Source organism: Solanum verrucosum, unplaced genomic scaffold (assembly GCF_900185275.1).
Source record: "Solanum verrucosum unplaced genomic scaffold, falcon-dt-bn FXZP01000261.1, whole genome shotgun sequence".
Classification (NCBI taxonomy): Eukaryota; Viridiplantae; Streptophyta; class Magnoliopsida; order Solanales; family Solanaceae; genus Solanum; species Solanum verrucosum.
Window position 1 is genome coordinate 1,632,749 of NW_026019969.1, and position 17,081 is coordinate 1,649,829.

At 32.1% G+C, this 17,081-nt stretch overlaps 1 protein-coding gene across 1 annotated transcript in view; it reads left to right on the forward strand.

The window, feature by feature from the left end:
* The window catches only part of LOC125815840 (bifunctional L-3-cyanoalanine synthase/cysteine synthase 2, mitochondrial), a 29,144-nt gene that overhangs the window by 11,825 nt on the left and 238 nt on the right, over positions 1–17,081 (forward strand). The gene's annotated exons all lie outside the window — the stretch shown is intronic.

The window sequence follows — 17,081 nt, forward strand, 5'->3', positions numbered from 1 at the left end:
ATCCTAGCACCCGTATCCATATATACATGGATCCGTATCTCCAAATCTTAAAATTTAGATCATAGAGGATCCGATCTCTAGATCCGCACCCATATCGAACACTCGCACCCGAGTTCGAACAACTTAGGGAATAACTGTATGCTTGGTCATGCAATAACTGAAAGACTGAACTATGGGAGATACTGAAATCGACATATAACTATGTGAACTACTACATGGAGTTTGATGTATAATTCTCCTATCAAAAGGGCCCAATATACTTTGCCAAGGTATAAAGGCTGATTTGAGCTAATGTGGATCCACTAAGTTAATGTGGATTCACTAAGTTAATGTCCTTAAAAGACTAAGGAGTCGGCCTCAACTAGTGAAAAACCCCCTTAAACCCTACGGTGGCACGTAGTTGTGGAACTTAGGGATTGCTACTAAAGGAATCATGCCTCAATAACGGGTGAGTCTTCATCCTAGGTCCACTCGGTGTTAAGTAAAACTCCTAATGAAAAACATGGAAATAATTGAAGACAATAATATTCTGGTAATACTAATTTATATTGATAATAATTGAGTAGCTCATGAATCATGATAAAACTGATAATATTTGAAAGACACTTTATCTGAAGGCATAATACATAAATATGCTCTTTAAATTGACTTTATTTCACATTTATGCCCTCCAACTTTGGGTGTGCACAAGTGAACACTTAAATTTATATAAAGTTGAACAAATAGATACACACGTCTTATGTGGCATCCTACATGGCAATTTACGTCTTATGTGGTGTCCTACGTGTATTATGTCACCTAGGACACATGTGTCTACTTGTTCAACTTTATACAAGTTTAAGTGTCTACTTGTGCACACCAAAATTGGAGGACATAAATGTGAAATGAGGCAAAGTTAAAGGGTATATTTATATATTATGCCTAAACTGGAAGTATCTAAAATCACGAAACCTGATAATCTGGAAATGCATTTGGAAGTACATAATTTTGAGTCATGAAAATACTTATATACTGGCTGGAATGGAAGCCTTGACTTGAATTTCTTGAATGGAGACTTGAAGCTTTGGATTCCTAGTTCTTGCTTGAGAGGAATTTGAGAGTAATGATTCTGAATTTGGAAGTTATGCGTGAATGGTCATATGTGAATCTGCTTTCAAAATATAAGGATGTATCTATCTTTGTTACCATGATTCGAAGATAAAGCTAAGATATCATATTTGTGAAGTCATGATGATAATGAAGGTGCATGGAATTAATAGTAGCTTTACTGGAGAGTTTCTTACAATCGACAAACAACATTTGAGCTAATGATGTTCAACTTACGATCTCAGTTGGGTGGGCTGCCCTATACCTTTTCAGGGTATATAACCTATATGTCTAATATAGATCCACTAATTGAGCCTCAAAGGGCTAAAAGAGTTGACCGCCAAAGCGGCATACTCAAATCCTACGGTGACATGTAGTTATGGGATTTGGATTTTCTAAACCTGCGTCCTCTCGGTGCTAAGCAATTCTCCCAAAATAATACTTATACGATATGTTCATAATTTGGTAAACTATTTGTCCGTCTAAATAAAGTATGAGACAAAGCTCAAATCTTTCTTTCTAAAGTCATATACTGAAATCTCTTTGAAAACATAGCTTTCAAATTATTTTCATACCTTAAATCATGAGAAAATTTCTAGAACATGTATATCTTGTGACTTCTCAAAATAACTTTCATAATAACATAAAAACTCTAAATTCATGCTTTGAAATATAAGTATCATGAATCAAAAATAATAACATGTCAAGAACTGATAAGGGTCATAAATATGATGAGTTCGAAAGTGGGTTTGATAACCCCTAACTATTGAATCAAGTTCATAAAAAACTTATGAGTTTTGGGCATAAGGATGAAAGGAATTCCTCGTTGAAGTACTACATACCTTAGTGAAGGAACTTGACAAAGAACCTTGAACTTGGAGCCTTTAAATCTTGTGAAAGTGGAGAAATCCCTTTCTTGAAGTTCTTGGGTTTCAGAAGAAGGAGAATTAAGGATTGTGGAAGTTACAATGCGTATTAGGAGGTTATTAGGCTATGATATGGGTATAGGGAAGTTAATTAAGGGTAAAATGTTAACAATACTCCTCTGGAAACATAAGAAGACCATAAAAATTAAAGAAAATGACCTTTTAATGAATTTTGTCGACCAAATCGGTGATCTAGAGGCCCCATCACCAAATTATTCGGATCGCCAAAATGGGACTTTGGATCGCAAAAATTAACAATTTTTAAATGTCTTTGGGTCAATTCGGCGATACGCCAACCTATTAGGCGATTCGCCGAGTGGACAGGTGTCATTGCTGAATTTCCCAGTCCGGACAAGTTCAAGTAAAACAACCATAACTTTCTACTCTGAATTCTGAGTGATGCAAACTTGGTGGCATTGGAAAGAAATCATAAACCGTTAATTTATTTGATAGTTTATGGGTCACCTAACTCTTTATTTGTTGAGAGATATGATAGGAACTCATGCGGAAACTTAGCTGATAGGAAACTATGAACTCGACTTAATGTTATAGAGGTCTCCTATGACCCTAAACAACATATGATATACTTCCTACACTTGGTAAGGACCTTAACACACATGAACAAGTAGGACTTCACCTGATCTAAGCTTATATATTTATGACAAATGGTTCGGATCCTTAGAGTAGAACTTGCGAGGTGTTACATAATTTGGGGGAGAAGTTTGTGAATCTTGTTTTTGATCTGGTAGTCTACAATTTGCCTGATTCCACCTGGACTGGCCACTACCCCCAAAGAGCTAGCAAAATGTTTCCAGGCAGCCTGAACAGATTCACCTTCCACAATCACATGCAATATTGTCTGATACTGGGGGTTATGCAGCATTTACATGTAGCAATTAAACTAGTAATGGTAGTAACAATAGGCTGTGTGAAGAGGGAATTTGGGTTTTTTTCTCACTGAGAAAATTTCTCTCCAGTAAAGTTTAGTACCTTTGACTTAATCAAATCTACGTCTGCAAATGTTCTCTACTTTGAATGCATGTTCTCGTCTGAAACTAAATGTTTGCAGAAGAAAAGTAAGATGTTTTTCATATTTTAGCTGTCTATGTTATTGTTAAAAAGTGATGAAATGAGTTCTACTTCCACTATTTTGGTCTATTGTGATGATTCACTAAAATTTCTTCCTTGGGTGATATTTGAAACTTTCAGGGAACAAGCAATTTTCCGCTGCATGATTGTTAAGCTGTTAACTGAATCTTTTGCCAAGTACCCTGTGAGGCAACTCCAAATGTCTGCTGTACTCTTTGGTCAGACCTTCAGATACTAAACCTTGAACTGCTCTCCTTCTTTTTACTCTTAAACTGTATTCAAATTTATACGTAGCATATTCCTTGTTAATTTGAAGAATCCTGGCCAGCTAAGTAGGTTAATAAATTCGTTCTGATTTTCACTTACAATTATTGTTAATAATTTCATGAAAAACGTTTCTATTCAGTTACCACTATTGAAATTACACTTATGTTCTAGAATGCTATGTTATTAAGACCGGACAATGATAATCTTCTTGCGACCTAGATTAACAGTTGTTAAGGTAATGCCCAAGTGCCGGGAGGACTTCGAATGATATCTTCTAGATGGACCGGAAGGACTCTAGTTGTACCTAAGAAAGTTGATCCTTTTACCCTTGAGATTACTTAACTAGAGTTTCGTAAAAACAACTAGATCAACATTACAACCTAAAATGGAAATCCACAACCTTAGTTTCATATTCTTATTGATAACAACTAAGTTTTTTGTTACTAAGCAATACTACAATGAAATCTCTTAAATTTTACTTTCAACCATTGTTTTAGAAATAAAGACTATTTGTTATGGTTACGCCTACGAGTAATATTCTCAGTGGGATTCGACCCCAACTTTTGTGGATTCTATAATTGAACAACGATTGCTTTATACTTCATCGAGATGTGTAATTTGAGCGTATCATGAACCTCCGTGAGATGGGGACCTTCGCTATAACGAAGCGCTAGCAGCAAGCCAGAACCTGACTCCCATTTCCTGATTTTTACTAACTCTTACCCCATGGAGACTTACGCAGGGGTACGATGGTCCTAACCATCCATAACGACAAGACAGATCATTACCATATATATTTACTTATAAGTGCAAGATATTGTTCCCTTCAAATGCAATTGGTATAGGTCAAATAATGGAATTGTTTTAACTTCCTCGCAACTTTGACTTTGACTTGACATACGATCTGTTGGCTAACAAAAAAACAAATCAAATATATTTTTAAATTATATGTAAATACGCTGTATGATATTGCTTCAGAATAGGGAATGGGGAGCATACTTATTTTTGTTAGACAAGAGGATAGGAAATACGGTTACGAAAAAAACGTGGATAGGAAATAACAGCCTGAAGGAGGAGGAGTTCCCAGATCTTTTTCTTTTATTGCAAGGAGTCCCAATGCTACTCTTAGTCAACTAACAGACGGGAAATGTTGGGGTAAACTTATTAGAAATAGCAATATAATTGAAGTAATTTGGCCTTGGAAATTGATTTGAAAAATCAAAACACCCACAAAACTAGCCTGCTTCAATTGGTTGGCTATCATGGGCCATGTCTAATTCAAGAGAACCTAAGGGAAAGCGGTACAGGAGTCTGCTCTATTTTAGCATTGTTACATATGTTTGGCAGGGAATGAGAATATTAATCATCTATTTTAGCATTGTCCTGTAACAAAAAATGTTTGGGATATTTTCTTTGCTTATTTGGAATACAATGGTGTTGCCTGGTAGTCTTAATTAGAGAAGCCCTTGTTATCTGAGGTGTAATAGAGAATTGGGAAAATCCATCAGAAATAACTTGGCAGTATCGATAGTTCCACTTTGTGTCACATGGGCTATGGAGTATCTGGAAGTAGAGGAGTTCTGAAGGAATCTCAACTCCACTTTGTTTCTTGTTTTTTCAAGCTCCTTGAATTTTTTAGACAGGAGTTGCAGTTGTACAGGAGCTAGCTATTTTTGTAATTCAACTGCATTCTCTAGATGCGTTGTTGAATGAAATCTACTTTCATTTGATTAAAAAAGAGCAAACAACATAAATCACACTAGTTTTGGTCCTAATGACGTGCACTCACATCAGTTTAGAGAATTATCTTCCGTATCACTTTTATCTGACACACTGAGATACATGTATCTTAGATACATACGAGTCAAATTTGATTTAATTTGTTTTAGATTCACTATATTCATCATGATTAGCATATCTAGGATACACTAACTATCTCACTTCTCTGCGTCTCTCACTTGCCTCTCTCCTTATGTATCTGTATTTTTGAACGTATATGAATTTCACAATTTTGATGTATAAGTGTATCCAGTACTAATTTGATGCATCTAGTTAGTTTCATCACTATATCTGGTATCAAATATTTATTGTATCCGTGCATAGACACATGTATCTGGTATCAAATATTTAGTCTATTCGTGTATAGATACATGTATCAAGTATCAAAAAATGCACTGATACATTCATCAATGTATCCGTGCATAGAGAGCGAGAGCGAGGGGGAGAGAGAAGAAAAATGAGAGCGAGCTAAAAGGAGAGAGTGGTGTATCTGACTTGAAATCTAGATGAAATTATTAATTAGTGAAACAATATGTAATTATTTCAAATTATAGAACGGATTAGTAAATATAATAGGCATGTTTGTGTAATTAGGTAGTTTCTCCTTTAAAAAAAGTGCATGATATTGCTCTTCCATTGAAAAGGGCCCAGCATGATGACAACTTTAAACTTTTCATTTCTTACCTTAAGAATTAATATGTAAATAAATGTACAACACACTCCTGATCCCAGATTTAAGGCCAACTTCTCCTATTTTTAGAACTATGCACATTAATTAGCGTGCATGAATTCTAGTTTGAATTACTTCACCCCTTTAACTACTTTTGCTTCCTTTAAGCTATGATTCTTTTTACAGTTGAAATTTACTTTGCAGGATCACTTATTAAGAATCATCTCATAACTGATCATACGCTTGGGATCGCTTTGCTAGCCGTCTTGGATGCATTGCACGAGTGTCTTTTTTCAAATGTTAGCTCTCAGTAATAACATGTTAATTTATTATAGACAATACGTTAGCTTCCATTAACTAATGGCTTCTTTTCTTGCAGATGTTTGTTTTTGGTATTGGGGCACTGGCACAATTTGTTGACCGACTGATTGAATGGCCTTATTACGGCAGCCTTATCGTGAAAATATGGCTTCCGCGTGAAATGCTTTCAGATTTGGTTGTGCTCGTTGAGCAGGCTCTTGCCAGGACTTCACAGGCACATGCAGGCCATTGTCCTGCTGTAGACGAAGTACATCAAGCAGAAGCAAGCTTGTATTTCAATCAGTTGTTCTCTGGTCAGCTGACTAATGATGAAATGATTGGAATGCTTGCTCACTTTAAAGAATCAACAGATAACAGGTCAATTTTATGGAATCTATGTTGATAATCTTTTTCTTTTCTGAAAACTTACACAAGGCAGATCATGTGTTACTTTCCTTTTTCAGCATTTTGCTTTTATGATTTAAACATATCTTGTGGCAGTTTGACTAAATATATTTCCATTTCTTCTCCATTTGTTTGTTTTCTTCTTTTCGATTTGCTTTTGTGTTGGTTGTGGGTGAGGTTTTGCAAATTTACTGTAATTTCTAAGCAATTTGAAGCTTTATAACTGCTGGCTGTTTCGCTGAGTTAAGAGGGCGTTCCTTTTTTACTATGAGAAATTCACGGTAGACCTTAGTTGATATGATCAAAGCTAAACATGAGAATATTCCTGCCCTAAATGCACGTTCTTATCTCACACTTGATATTTGCAGAAGATATATTGCTTCATATTTTTGGTGTTTCATAATGTTGGTGTTCAGAAAAGAAAAGGGCCTGCTTCACTGTTTTGTTTTATCTTGATGTTCTATCAACTTTAGTTCAATTCTTAAGTGATAAGAACTTGCAGGGAACGAGCAATTTTTAGTTGCATGATTGTTTTGCTGTTCCGTGAATTCAAACTGTTCGCCCATTTCTCAAAGAGGCTACTCAAAATTTATGCTGTTTTTATAGGTAAGGGTTTCAGATGCTAATTTTCAACTGCTATTTTTCTTTTAGTGTGTATTGAAATTTGTCCATAATTGACTTTGAGGGGTTTAGCATACTTCCTTATTAATCTTAGGTATGGGGGTAACCGGGTAAGATAGATATGATTGGTTCTTATATAGTGATCCTTTTCAAATCTGTTTCGGCTGTTCTATTTTGTACTAGTAGTTAAAACTTAAAACATGTTAGGTACGCATACTTATGGTGGTCCCAACCTAACAGCTTTTGAAATTTAGGGTAACATTTACAAACGAATGGTTAAGATTAAATTAACTACAACATATTCTTAGTGCAATTATCTAAAATTTTATCTATAATTCTAATATAGATAAAATTATCTTTAAGTCTCCTAGCTTTAAGTTCTACTTTTATTCTATTTTGTGTATGAAATTATCTTTTAAAAAATTATTACTAATTATTGAAAAAATGGCAGAAACCTGCACGTGCCATGAATTCCAGTGTAAATTACTTTGCCCCATTAACTATTTTTGGTTTCCTACTTGAGCTATAGTTCTTATTATTGTTGAAAATTGCCTTTACAGGGTCTCTTATCAAGAATCAACTTCTAACTAATCATACTCTTGATATTGCTTTGCAAAATGTCTTGGATTCATTGCGTGAGCCTGCTGATTCAAAGGTTTGCATTGGCCATAACATGTTTTTCTTAAGGAACATCACTTTGTAATTACTACGTTGTACAATAATTAGAGTAGTAATTATCTGTTTGGATTGCACATTCTAGTAAATGCATATACTTGTTTGTTTGTCACAATGTAATTATAATAGGATTTCAGTATCATGTTTGATTATACAAGTTGTAATTGGATATATTGTTTGATTATTTTTTAAACAATATAAATATTCATGCTAAATTATTTTTTTTCATTAGCTAAACAGGTATTTGAAAAATGTATGTGAATCTAAAGAAATATTAATTAGTTGTATCACTAGGTATTTGAAAAATACATTTTTTCTGTTAAAGATAAATTCAATAATTATTATAGGATGACTAATATTGTAAAGAATATACCTTATCCAAAAGATAGTATTGTAATTTGAATCATTTAGTACGAGATCCTATTACTAATTAAAATTTTGACTAAAATGGATCTAAGATGTAAAGTTTCGTTTCCCAACAAATATTTATACTAATGAGCAGGATTAGGAGCATTAAAGTAGGAGTAGGTTTGAGGAAAAGTTCATATTTGAAAAATAAATATTGTTTAGAAAATGTGATTGCCAGCTTGTTTCACTCCTTACAATTCCACATTTAACCAACTAATTAATTACTTAGGCACACAAACAAGTAGCTACGCTAGTATTCAATTCTCATGTGGCTTTCTAAACACACCCTAAATAATACTTGAACTTAGCATTACTGATGGCTTCTTTATATATATGCAGATGTTTTATTTAGGTATTAGGGTGTTGGCGCAGTTTGTTGACCGTATGATTGAATGGCCACAATACTGCAATCGGATCGTGCAAATATCTCATGTACGTTCAAGTCATCCAGAGCTTGTTGCATTTGTTGAGCGTGGACTTTCAAGAGTTTCACAGGCACATGCAAGTCAGAGTTCTGGTGCTGATGGTTATTATGCTAATGATATTGAAGCAGAAGCAACCTTGCACTTCCAGCAAATGTTCTCTGGTCAGCTGACTAGTGATGCAGTGATTCAAATGCTTGCTCAATTCAAAGGATCAACAGATAATAGGTCACTTTGTTTACCAGAATTCATGTCTATGATCTTTTATTTTCTCAAGGCTTGCTCGCTCATGCGTTCTTTTTCATTTACACTTCTTTGGTTCTTAGAACTTCTCCTATGGCATTGTGCTCTTTAAGCAGTTTACAGATTATGCAGCAGTTTGACTAATTATTTTTTCATCATTCTCTTCTTGGTTGTGCCATTATTATTTACAGTAAACAACAATATATGCTCACTCCATTTTTATTATTGCTGTGTACAAATAGGAAATTTGGACATTTTGCTCACTTTTAGAGTTTCACTCTATGTAAGCTTTAGTCTGATTTAATCAACTCTAAACTTGCGTATATTTACTTTATATGCACACTATACGCTGTTCATGCTGGTTTGAAAAAAATGGCATGAATCAATTCTTTCTACTTTTATAATGCTCCATCGAGCATTCTTAAAATTTCTTGTGTTTTTATACTTTTATTTTGTTATGTTTTACTTTAGTTTTCACCTTTTAAAAATTTTAAATTAGTATCCATTCGATCACATATTGCTATGAAAATGGTCAAGATTCTCTAAAAGTGTGTAAGAATAGAGTTACTAATATTATTATGCATATTCAGAAAATAAATAAATAACATCGTTAATTTTTTTAGTTCATATAGTTCAATTTACTAGGTTAGTCATAATTTGTAAAAAAGACAAATAACGAATAAATCAAATAAGTTTAGTTTTTATCACTCTAAAATAGAATTAAAAATATAAAATAAATTTCATGAATTCTATAAATTAATATTTTTAAAAGGATGTTAACGATATTTAAGTTTCTTCATTAAATTACATCTAATTTATCTTCTTTTTTTTTAAAATTATATTTCTATCACATTTCAGGTTAAATATATTTCATCATATTTAAAAGATACTTTCAAGTTAGTATATGAAAAAGAGTTACATTGAAACAACATGAATAATAGATATAAAAATAATAAAAAATAAAAATAAAAAGAATGTGTCTAATAAATTTAAACAAAAACAAATTAAATAGAAGAAATGGAATTAAAGGGAAAAATAATGAAAAAGAAGAAAAAGGTCTAATCCCAAAAGTTTCATTTTCCAAAGTATTAAAAAATAGGGGGAAAATGTTGCCCAAGGGACTTTTAATTTTCCAAAGCATTAAAAAATAGGGGGAAAATGTTGCCCAAGGGATTTGAACCCGTGACCTAGGAGTATTTCCTGAACCACTTATCCACTAAGCCAAGCCCATCCTTGCATGCTATGTAATGAGTATTTGTGGTAGAAATACAAATTATGAAAAAAAGCATTTAGGAGGAAGAATCAGCATAGTTTTGAATGAATTCAACATAACTTGGATTTCTTTTAAACTACTGTTCACCTTCTTCATCCGTGAATATCATGTTGCATTGGCATGACATATTGATATTAATTTTTAATCTTCAAATCTCACAAAATAATGAAGAAAGTTGCAAGTTAGCAAGCTTCAATTTTATGTGTGTGTTCATTACACCATTATCTTTAGAGAGATAATTAAAACACAAGTTAAGTAGGTAATGGACTGATCACTGTCATGAAAAAAAGTAACAATTAAGCATCAGTTTATTCTATTCAAAATTCTCAATCACAGAGTATATTTGTTCAAAGCACTTAGCTTAAAGACTGTGAATTTACAGTAAAATGTAGTCATCACATAGACATATTTGTTCACGATTTACAATTCCATATTTGCTATCAACTATCTATTTACTCTATAGTTCCAAGTGTATCAGCATTAATTCTGTCTGTGTTGCTCAATGTTTGCACCCAGGCATAGTCTTACAGCATGGACCCATTTTCTGATTCAAATAAGAAACACTCACAAAAACCGATATCCTATGTAGCCAATACCCAAGTGAAATCGGATTCGTACGAGAACTATACGATGCCCAGTAATATGAGTCTACGTAACTGACTCCGTTCTCCAACATAGGCCATTATACTGCAAATTACATATTGAAAAACAACAATTAGTAAGAAGGATTATTAACTTGGAGAAATAAAAAACCAAGGACAGAGGGCAGACTAGTGTCACGTCCCGCCACATCACAGTGAAATTTTGTGTCCGAATAGGGGCGGAAGGGTCTAGAGTTGTGGAGAGGTTTCCGGAAGACTCTAGAACCCTTTAAATTATTCAAGAAGGCAGTGAATTCTCTAGAATAACTTAGAAGGCAATGGAAGGTCCTAGATAGTTTCCAAGAAAGCCTTAAAATTCTCTAGAATGTATAGAGAATTCTAGAAGAGGGACTAGATATTTTCTTGGAAAACTTTAGAATTTCCTAGAATTAATAGAAGATTCTAGAGAGGGACCAAAGTATAAATAATTTAGGGACTTGTAAAGTAAATATTACTTACATTTTAGTCCCTAGGAGGTAGTATAAATAGAGGTGCCCCTCATTTGCAAGGCACCATCCAAGCAAGCAACCAAGAAAGAAAGTGTAAAGCATTCTTCCAAGCAATATAAGTCTTCTTCCAAAATTCTCTAAGTCTTCCTTTTTATTCTCTTAGCGATCTTAGTTTCAAAGAGCTTACTTGAGCTTACAAGATCGTGAAAGGATATATAAGAAGTTTTCATTTTAGAGTTACCATGACGTAATTAGGAGGTCTGAAACGATATGTTTTTGCTACCACTTTGTACCTGTTAAATTTATGAACATTCTAATTAAATTAATATGGAAAGTCTCACAGGACTGTCCTAAGTCTCGAGATCCAAATCATTGTAAACAAGTGATCCAACACAAATTACATATATGCACTCCAAATTTTTTTTTGATAGACCTACAATTTTTTTCTCTTAACATCAATTGAACTGAATTCCATGAAGACTCCATTCAACCTCCTAAAAGAAAATGCTAGTTGAATTCATGAGACCTCATTTCACCTAACTCTCCTTTTCAACTCCCATCCCCCATGTATCTAAACAAAGGAGAAGTACATAAAATTAGGAAAATACCTGGAGCATTCAAACATCATCTTCCTTCCTATCTAGATATGTCACTTGCACTTATCTAGTGTTATTACCCAGGAAAAAGGAGATCGATCATGACATTCTCAGATAGACCTATCAGTCTTAGCAATCAACAGTAAGATATTCTCTTAATTTTGTAAAAAAAAACGTCTCAGATGTGAGGTTAACACTTACCCTTGTTAAGAAACGAGAATAGTCGACATTCCTAAGGCTCAAAAAACTTTCAGCTGCAAAGCTGACTTCAATAGCTCGCAATATAATGCAAACTGCAAAAATAAAGAGTTTATTTAAAACACAACAGGACACAGAACATTTTTTTAACAAATAAAAAAAAGCTATAACAAAGAGTTTCTCTAAATTATGAAAGTACATTTGCAAGTAAGTAGTTAAGAATAGAAAATGTATTATCAACCTACGCTCAATTCAAGCTAAACCACAATAGGACTACTTATACAACCATAGTATCTAGGGCTTAACTTACCATGTCTGACATTATTATGGACAAGGTAAACGGTTCGCCAATATTATTCCATGACCCGTAAACTAAGCGATGAGTTGCCTCCCATGAAAAATTCAAACTGAGGTCCTATTATAGTTGATCGACCTTCTATTTCCGTCTCATGTTCCATCACCTGAACCCATTGAAATCATATCATACTATTAAATTACAAAAAACTTAAACAATAGATTTCAACAATAATCTAAGGAACATACAACATCGAAATTAAGAAACAATAATTTTCAAATTATATGGAATTAAGAGGAAAACTAGAATGTGGCTAAGTCGCAAAGAAAAAATACCTCCAACTTTCACTGTAAAGAAGAGAGTACTGCAATTATCAACATCATTAGAAGGCACAATAAACCTAGACATGATTTGATCAATTTCAATACTCAAACTTGATCGACAAGTAAGCGGAATGTAATCAAACATCTTCGCATGAAAAAGCGTGCTCCTCTGAAACCAGATTTATCTGTCTTCCATCCAAAACTATAAAGATTGTGCCACCCACTCCGCCATCAGAAGATAGAATAAAACTTGAACGATTTCATCCTACAGACATTGTTAGGCCAGCAAAGTTAGTAATGGCTATAATAGCCTGTTAAAAAACCGAAGCATCGGGTATAATCATGGTAATAGCCATGCTTCACAGAGAATGAACAGAACAGTAGAGAAGAAGAAGGAGAGATTGAAATGGAAAAGAGTTTGTTTTATGTCGAGAAGTGTAAAAAAAATCATTCTTAAGAACAGATTGATAACTGCCACAGGAAACAAATACAAATTGGGCGGCAATTTAACAGAAAATAGATAATTATTTTTATTTATACTTTTTGTAATCAAATACCTGGTTAGTAAAAAGTACCCAAGGGTGGCTCAATGCCTTTAACAATGAGGCATATGCCTTAGCCTCCAAAATTGAAGGGACTATTTTTTTTTAGTAATAATAAAATTATTATAAGTCTTTTTTAACAAAAAATATATATACTGTATTTTTTAATTTATTTGTCGTTTTTTTAGTTTGTTTCGAAACATTAAAGAATGTTTCTTTTTTATGGATCAATTTTTAAATTTAACTTCCACATAATATGTTTAAGACCACAAGATTAAAAATATTTTGGTATATATATATATATATCTTTAGTTTAAGACCATAAAAAATAAAACTTTTTTTATTAAAAAGAAAGAAATAATTAAAATCTCACCTATAAAAAAAAATATTACTCCCCCTCTGTCCCAATTTATATGACTCACTTTCCTTTTTAGTCAGTTCCAAAAAGAATGACACATTTTTATATAAAGTAACAATCTAACTATAAAATATCTATTTTACCCTTAATGAAATGATTTACAGTCACACAAATTTCTATCATTCATTGTGGACCACAAGTTTTAAAAGTATTCCTTTCTTTTTTAAACTCCGTACCGAGTCAAAGTACCTCATATAAAATGGGACGAAGGGAGTAAAATTTAGGCCTTCAATTTATTTTTGGCTTTAGGCCAATAATTAGCTTGAGCCGCCACTGAAGGTACCTCTCGGCGGCGTTCACAAAGCTAATCTCAATCTCCGTTGATACCTAATCTCGATCGGGACATTTCAATTCCGAAGGTAAAATGGCTTGAGTCGCGGGTTGGGTTTGGATTCTTGGGTTGAGTGGACGAGCAGAGGAGGGAGATGGGTATCGAGAATCGAGATTTTTCACGAGGACTAATGCGGCTAGGTTTAGGTGGTTTTGACGAGAAATGACTAAATTGGCAATGAAATTGAAAAATAGGAAAGAAAATTTTGGCCAGTGTTTCTATTTATTTATTTATTTCTCATTTTTTTGAATTGTTCTTCCTATTTCTTCTGATATCTGATATGGTCGACTAACTACAAATTGCATCAGTCTTTTTTAAAAAAAAAAATAATATATTACTATTGAGCATATAATTATGTATTTAAAACTTGAGGATAAAAGAAATAAAAAATTAATAATCAAGACCAAAAAAGCGCGAAAATAAAATTATATGAATATTTTTTAAGTTTTTAGGAATCTAAAATATATCTTACATTTCAAATCATTGTACACTTACAAATATATATACATATAAAAATAATTAATGTTTGTTTTATTTTTTACATTTCTATTTATAATTATGCAATATTTTTTATGTCCCACGTGGACATATTACTATTTATAATTATGCAATATTTTTTATGTCCATGTGGGCATATATATACTTTTAAAATACATTATTAAATAGTGCAGGATAAAAGGTCATTTTCAAAATTTGGTATCGTTACAACAATTTCGGCCAAAGTTTGAATATATTTCAGACCTTTTTTCCATTAATTAATCACAAAAAGAAGTACTCTTTTATCTTTTTAAATTAGTTTGTCTGACTTTTTTTTAATTCACTGAAAAATATATAGCTATTTTCCCCTTTTAAGAAATACTCTTTTAATTTTAATTTCTATATGGCATATTACATGTTTAAGAGCGATGTTTAAAAATAATTTGGTACATTTAAATGTTTTTAATTTGAAATTATAAAATTTTAAAAGTCTTTTTTTAAACGTTATAATGAGTAAAAATTAGATGAACAAATTAAAAATAAGGAAAATACTACACTAAAATACAAACTTCAAGGAAAAGCAGTGATAAAACGAAATAATTCGAATGATAAAAGCATCTTCAATCTTTACTTCCAACTTCAAAATTATAAATTTAAGTTATAAAAAAACAAAATATATGAAAAACTTCTGTAAAAGAGTAAAAACAAGATGTAGCATTGCGTGGACGCTGCGTAGTCATCAAGGTTGCCTGAAATTAATTGTAACTATATATTAAATAAATCTAATCATGTCATATATAGTTTTAATATTAAACTTAATTGAGAGATGAAAATGTCATCTTCTTAAATGACCTTTCAAGAACAGTCCCATTATTATATTGTAAATATTTTAATTAAAGTTAATTGTTATTGTTATGCCTGCAGATCTCACGAGCCAATAAACAGAAAAAGGCAACAGAAAGGAGATTATTGTTAATTAGCAGAGTTGTTCTCATGTTGTAATTAACACTCTGTTTGGATCATTGTTACCCATTAATCATAATGTACTGTATTATATAATAAATACAACGTTTGGCTAGACTGTATTGTTTGTTGTTGTTTAATAACATTTTTATTATTTAGTTTGACTGTATCGTACTGTATTGTAATTTATAAATTTACTAAAATATCATTAATTATTCTAGGGTAGGAGGTTTGACTGGAATTAAATAATATAGGGTAAAGGATAAAAAAGTATTATGAAATATTATACCATGATATAATTGAAAAAATAAATTAAGTAACAATGGAAACACACCAAATCGGTTGATATATACGTTTATTAAGTAATTAATTTGATAAGGAGAATTATAAATAAAAAATAAAAAATGAAGAAGCAAAAACTTTGTTGGATGTCCTACTTAAACATTGATGTTTAACTTTAGATATTAAAATCCACTAGTTGATTCTTGAAGAAGACAAAATGTGTGTATTAAATTTTAAATGTCTAAACTAAAATTAATCATCTAAATGGAATTAATATTAAAATATCATAAAATCAGCTCATACAAAGTTATTTTATGTTCAATTCCTGAATTTTTGAACAAGTTCGATATGCCAATAATTTTTAAGCTATATTTTGACACCTACTAGTCTACTACGATCATAGATTCATAAGTACTTTCCATTGGTTCGGATTGAGAAGGGTGACCTTTAAATTTGAAAGTTTTTTACAAGGTGTATTGATGTTCAGCCTTGATGAACATAACAAATTTGACAATTCGATATGACTTGCAAACAATTTAAATTCAATTTAATAAATATTGTATTTAAAGTTATGATCTCATCAGGAATAATGATTTTTCATCTTCTTCTTTTGAGTCTGTAGTGTTTGGAATCTATTGCTTCTCTATTTTTGTTGAAGAACGATGCTTGTGTTTGTGGAGATGCCCGCCCATAGGGCCCCACCCGCTTTATCCAAAAATTGCTCACTAACTAGTCGAACTAGCTGGACCCCACCACGAGATACACGACAATCGTATATATTAAATCGATAACTTTCAAACAAAAGAAGTTACTCATCGAAAACTGAAAAAAGTGAAAAATGTGATTGGCCAAATTAGGACAAAGAAAGTCCTCCGACCTGATCGAAGTACCAAAAACTTTCGAGTAGACCTCCACACTACATAACTTAAATACCTTAAAATTAGAATCAACCCACTATTAGTGTCATAATCCTCATTAGAAAGCTATTTATTTATTTGAGAACTCCTAATATTTGATATCTTTATTTACTTGAAATAATTTATTTTCATTTCTCACGTAATTCAATTAAAATGATATCCTACATATACTTTCCCATCTTGTGAGATAGTCTGTTTTTCTTTTCGATATTTTAAATTACCAAAATAAGTAAAATACAGGTTATTTCCAATTTTAAATTGCTGTACGCGAATGATAACCAACATTGATAAATAAATTAATTACACAAAAATAGTTACGTGTTTCCTAATTTAAAAAAAAACTATTTTTATTTACCAGTCCACTATATTTACTTTTTTATTTGTTCACGTAATAAATGGAAAGTAGCAAAAGCCAATTAGGCATCATTCATATTCATGCATCAAGTTTGTTTATTTTTGGATAGTCCTACCTACCCACTAAGAAC